This window comes from Cariama cristata, unplaced genomic scaffold (genome assembly GCF_000690535.1).
Source record: "Cariama cristata isolate BGI_N322 unplaced genomic scaffold, ASM69053v1 scaffold3231, whole genome shotgun sequence".
NCBI classification, from domain to species: domain Eukaryota; kingdom Metazoa; phylum Chordata; class Aves; order Cariamiformes; family Cariamidae; genus Cariama; species Cariama cristata.
Window position 1 is genome coordinate 38885 of NW_009600830.1, and position 6543 is coordinate 45427.

The 6543-nt window shown below is 42.6% G+C and overlaps 1 pseudogene across 1 annotated transcript; it reads right to left on the minus strand.

Moving 5' to 3' along the window:
* Window positions 1–747: 747 nt before the first annotated feature.
* LOC104169278 lies at window positions 748–1760 on the minus strand (annotated as a pseudogene). Its single transcript, XR_696521.1, has one exon. The product of XR_696521.1 is annotated as an RGM domain family member B pseudogene (transcript).
* Between the last annotated feature and the right edge of the window lie 4783 nt (window positions 1761–6543).

A 6543-nucleotide genomic window follows, 5' to 3' on the forward strand; every position in this document is an offset into this window, starting at 1 on the left:
TGAGTCTTATTCAGATAGCACTTCTAACATACCAGTCCCCTCTCAGATGAACATTTTTAAGAGTGAAATAATCCTGTCTTGGAGCTGGGTTTATTGTAGTAGGTATTAAAGCTTCCACTTCTTGCAGCAGATTAAGGCACTAAGTAAAACTAACCTTCAGGCCACCAAATCATTCTTCTCCTAGCTCCTCAGCAAAAGTAGCTAGAGCCTGCAGCCTCACTCCCCTTCTCCTTCTGAACGTACAGATAGAATTAGCACCTAAGCAAGGCACAGAATTCAGACTTGTAATTTCTCCAGTCCATCTTGGAGAATGACTTAACCCTCAATGTTAGAGGCAGCTGCAATAGTTACGTTACATGCTTACACAACTACACCATTAATATCTTTTAAAATTATCTTCTCCACTGGTTCTATAAAGCTACGTAAGTCTCACTCCCAACACATTCCCTTTTCTTCTTTTGAAACTCATGACATGAAACTAGGAAATGTCAAAATTACAAAGAAGGTTCTGTAATTGATTTTATCCAAGATGGTCATCTGAACTAATGGGAAGTACTTCACTCCCTCCCTCAAAAGAAGAGATGACCATTTGTTTGAGGGACAGAAGATAGATCCATTCTTAACGATTTTAACTACTGAACCCGGCAAATCACAAATGTCATTACAAGACAAGAGACATGCTGCCTCTAGAGCAAGAGAAATTATAGAAAAAACCTACAAATTAATCCAGTTAAAAAGTGTGTTAAACCAAGTACTACTGAGAGGGAGCACTGAGTAGTGCATGTACATGTTTATATGTATAACACACAGTTGCTCAGATACACACATAAATATTTAATATATAAAAAATAAAGTGCTTTCTTATCAGGTCCCAATGCAGGGACTTTATAAAATATTTCACCAACTGCAAAACAAATAGATACAAAGAATACTCCAAACATACATGAAAACAGTTAACACAATATGTACAATCTGGTGGGTGTCCCAAGACCAAACACCCCTTCATATACACGGTATATACATATATACTCATCTTTACTCAATATATTATGACAATATATATTTCAAAACTTTGTTATAGACCAAAAAACCTACAAAACCACAACAAGGATCAAGCACACAAGTCCAAGACCAACAAAGAATTTGCTACCCTTGCCCACACCACCACCTCCACTGCTGGGAAAGATATGCCAGTGCTCTCTTCTGGGGTGCAGTGCCTCCACATCCTGCAAGGCACTGTGAGCAGCAGCTGTGAAGTTAGCATCACCAGTGGTGAGTAGGTCAAATACACATGAGTAAAAATAGATGTCCTTCACCAGTATCTTCTCACGGCATTTGGTGGTGGCAGTTTCCAGTGTGTACACTGACCAGGGATGAGCAGCACCACCCTGATGGCTCAACTGTCCCATCACAGGCAATGGTAAGTGGCCACTGTCATCAATACGTTCACTTGACGGGCAACCGTTCACACACAGCTGCAGATCCTGGCTCTCCCCATAGGCCATGACCAGCTCTTCAGGCATGCGAATGGCCAATGTTAAGTAGTGTCCAAGCTGGCGTATATACACGGTGGTCCCAATGTACCTGGCATGCATTTCGACGTATTTGCCACTGACTTTCTCCACAATTCGCAAGCTCTTGGTGTTCCCATCACCTCCACTTGTTGTGCCATCAACAAAAGCTGCAGGCAAGTCATCAGTCACAGCTTGATATACTTTCTGATCTGTACAGTCTTGGTATGATTTAAAGATAACTGTTATCTGGGGGGGAGGGGAAGGAAAAAAAAAGTTAGTGGAAAAAAAAATAATCATTTCAATCCCTCTTCAGTTTTGCAGCTGAACGTATCTGTGACTGCCCACTACCTCGGAGCTTGATAGTTGTCCCCAACTCCTGCCCGTACACATGCTTAAACAGTCTGTACACATGCTTAAACCAGTACTTTACCAGATGGCAATTATCAAATTTGTTCTTAGTTGGCCTGGAAGCAAGACTATCAGCATGTGGCACCAGCCACAAGGTCAGGAAAGGAAAAGGTTGTATATTTAATAAAGTATCACAACACACTCCTGCCTGATGGTTTCTTAACACTTTGGAATGCATCATGCAGTCACAGAGAAGTATAAGTGCCAAGAATTCCCACAATGCTAGCCACTATGGCAAAACCAAAATGACACTGTGCAAAACCACAAGAGAACTCAGGTTCTCCCACTCACAATATTCTCATCACTCCTTTTACAGTGACTGTATGACCCTTGTCAGAGTACTGTACACTTGTTGGATGTGTTGCCAGGATTAGCTGCATGAGACTACTTTAAAAGCACTGATATATTTAGTGCCTTATCAGCCATCAACACAATAGGAAGCGAGATGAGATATGCATGACCAGGAATTAGTCAAATAGCTGCTTAGGGCTCCTGATCTGTTAAGTCCTAGGAACTTGTAGATCTGACACTTCCAGTCCACTGTTGCTAGAAAATGCACCCATGGAGAAACAAAGCAAGACTGAAAGATACTGAAAGACATGCCTTTGAAGAGTGTCTTCCAAAACAGAAACCAGGAGTATAAAGCAATTACTCATGCTTTTAAGATTACAACTGGCCTTTTAAACCTTTACATTTATTTGAATAAGCCACAACAGAAACAGTAGGTCCTCCAGTCTTACTTGAAGGGAATAATTAGGCTACCTGGCAGATCAAGTTTGGAGTGCCTAGTAGCTTTTCCTAAAATAAAAAGTGTAATGAGGAAACAGATATGCTACTTCCTTTACAGTTTCAGAGGGAAGAGACTTCTTGAAAAGGTCAAAGGGAATTCTGCACCAGGAATAGGTATTTTAATCCTTATTTTCATCGTTGCCTGATTACATCACAAATACTTGCAGTCTATGATTTAAGTAGCCTGCTGCAAGATTCAAGAGTACTCCAAAACATACTAAAAGGCATTTTCAATCTAACATTACACTTTCTCCCTAAAATCTACTCCACAGCAACTTCACATTTTAATTTCAGTTAACCAGCACACTTCTGAACAACAGCTTTTGTTTCCTGCCCCTCTGGTTTGAGCCAAGAGCTAGAGGTTAAATAAACAGCTGATTATAGACAATCTGAATAAAACCTCTACCTTCATTAGCCTCAGCTTGCTGTACGACAACAGTCTTCCCTTCTCCCTCCTCCCATTGCAACAACTTTTCCTTTGGAGTATGCTGACATACCCTGAACTGCATTACACGAGTTTTCAGTGTTCGGTTTGTCCCGGCTGGTTGATGCTCTGTCAGTCTTTCTGTCTCACACACAGAGACAATACTTGCTATTTTGATTTCATATGTTCCCACTGGCACTGTCTGACTGGAAGTTTCCAATGGTTTTTCTTTGCGTTAATCAGTTATACAGCTAGCTTGAGACCATCTGTAGTCAAGCAATTTGATAAACTGATGTCTGTGGACGACAGCTAGGCTTGAATGCCTATGCCAAAAATCCAGAAAATGCGCAAGTGCCCTTGTTGCTGTAAAGACCACCTCACAACTCTATGCTTAGTGAAGTAAGCTCAGCAACCCAGAGAAGAGAAACCTGAGATCCGTCAAGTGATCAGCATTTCTGCATATAATCCAGACTCATGAAGTAAATCAGGCCTTCTATTTCATATAACACAGTTTTAATGAAACGGACTTCCAGGTCAGCCTTCTCAGACAAAGAAGCATTCCTACTTCCTCAAGCGCATTTGCATTGTTCTGCAAGGAAAGAATGATTTACATTTCAACAGAAGTAAAGCTCTAAGTCTGCTCAGCACCTGAACAAGTCTGGAGTCAAAAAGAGTTAATGGTTTTAATGAGACACAGAACTGGCTACTTGATACAACAGTTAAGCACAGCACCTGGTAAAATTTAGCAGGAAGCAGCCATCAAACTATTGTCTCCAAAGCTCCTTCCTCTGCAAGAATGAAATGTACAGCACACAACTTCAGAGGCAGAGAGGAAGAACAGAAGCCTTCACCCTAAGGCAAGACTAGCAATAACTCTGTGTGCTGAATGAGGGCTGAACGACTACTAAGCAAATGAAGGCCTCCACATACCTTGCAAGGATGCTCCAAACAGAGAATCAACAGATACCATTAAGACTTTCCAAGGACATACTCATATTTAAACACTGCAGCTCAAGACATTAGGTTTGGATACTGTTTTCTGTCATATGACACCCATCTAATCCATAGGTCAGATCAGTAAAACCAGAGTTCCTTAAGGTCCTTCCCTTATCACCCACTCCTACCTCAATCTCACACCCTGATACTGAGGGATACTCTAAAGCTTGTTGCAAAGGCAGATGAAGCAAACTTCACTACAAAGCTCTCTCTGCTTAAGTTCTCAGGGCAACAGAAAGCATCAAACAGTGAAAAAGGTTATTTCAAACAAATTTAACATGTTCCATGCATACATGTACCTATAGTACTTTCTACACTCTGGCTAGGTTGTAAGAATGCCTCCACAAAGCTGGTCATGTGTCACTGTTTATGGACTAGAAACGAGCTGACTTTTCTAAACCTATGACAGAAAAATCCAAATGCCAGAACCTTCAGACGGAGAAAGTTTTTTTTGAAAGTATTAGTATCTGAGCATTGTTTGGGCACATACAGAGCTCTTACAGTACTGCAGTGAGGAACCCTAAAAGATGAAAATAAGGTTGTTCCAGAGACTTATCTGAAGATACAATATACAAACATCAGCTATACTAAGAGTACTAAAACAAAACAAAAAAACCCCACCACATTCAATCTGCACTTGAAATATTTCATTTTGGACTTCACTGTCCTACTACTACTGATGCCAGCAACATCATCCTGAGTGTACTGATCACAAAGATCACTTAAATCCCACTGCATGTGCAAAGCCCTTCAAGGATGGTGTTACTGAGCTGTCAAAAGTGAACTTTCTAAAACACATTCATGCCTGGCTTGTGTGCCTTAAACAAAAGCAACACTTTCAACTCTAAGTTCTTGTACTAGTCTTCACTAGTAGCGTGATGCAGTTATAATGCTGTAGCTCGGACTGTATGTTGCTGTTTTACTATGCGTTTCATAAAATCATTTAGGTTGGAAAAGACCTTTAAAATCATGGCATACAAACACTAACCTAACACTCCCAAGTCCACCACTAAACTATGTCCCTAAGCACCACCCCTACATGCCTTTTAAACACCTTCAGGGATGGTGACTCAAACACTTCCCTGGGCAGTCTGTTCCAATGCTTGACAACCCTTTTGGTGAAGAAATTTTTCATAATATCCAATCTAAAACTCCCTGGCACAACTTAAAGTCATTTCCTCTCATCCTATCACTTGTTACTTGGGAAAAGAGAGCAACACCCATCTTGCTACAACCTCCTTTCAGGTAGTTGTAGAGGCAAGAAGGTCTCCCCTCAGCCTCCTTTTCTCCAGGCTAGAAAACACTAGTTCCCTTAGCTGCTCCTCATAAGGCTTGTTCGCCAGACCCTTCACCAGCTTCACTGCTCTTCTTTGGATGCTCCAGCACCACAATGTCTTTCTTGTCAAGTGAGGGGCCCAACACTGAACACAGTATTCAAAGTGCAGCCTCACCAGCGCAGAGTACAAAGGGATGATCACTTTCCTGTCCTGCTGGCCACGCTATTCCTGATACAGGCCAGGATGCTGTTGGCCTTCTTGGCCACCTGGGCACACTGCTGGCTCATATTCAGGCAGCTGTCAACCAACACCCCCAGGTCCTTTTCCACAGGGCAGCTTTCCAGCCACTTTTTCCCAAGCCTGTAGCATTACACGGGGCTGTTGTGACCCAAGTGAAGGACTCGGAACCTAGCCTTGTTGAATCTCATATAATTGGCCTCTGCTGATCAAGCCAGACTGTGCAGAACCCTCTGGAGAGCCTTCCTACCCTCAATCAGATCAACACTCTCACCCAACTTGGTGTCATCTGCAAACTGACTGAGGGTGCACTCGATCTCCTCGTCCAGATCATTGATAAAGACATTACACAGAACTGGCCCCAATACTAAGCCCTAGGGAACACCACTTGTGACCAGCCACCAACTGGATTTAACTCCATTCACCACAGCATTTTGGGCCCAGCCATCCAGCCAGATTTTTACCCAGCGAAGAGTAGAAGCCATAAGCAGTCAGTTTCTCCAGGACAATGCTGTGGGAAACAGTGTCAAAGGCTTTACTAAAGTGCAGGTAAACAACATCCACTGCCTTTCCGTCATCCACTAAGCAGGTCACCTTGTCATAGAATGAGATCAGGTTAGCCAAGCAGGACTTGCCTTTCATAAACCTATGCTGACTGGACCTGATCACCTGGTTGTCCTGTACATGCCATGTGATGGTACTCAAGATGACTGCTCTGTCACCTTCCAGGGAACTGAGGTCAGGCTGACAGGCCTGTAGTTCCCAAGATCCTCCTTCCGGCCATTCTTGTAGATGGGTGTCACATTTGCTCACCTCCAGTCAACTGGGCCCTCCCTGGTTAGCCAGGACTGCTGATAAATGATGGCAAGTGGCTTGGTGTGTAGTTGCATCATCTCGC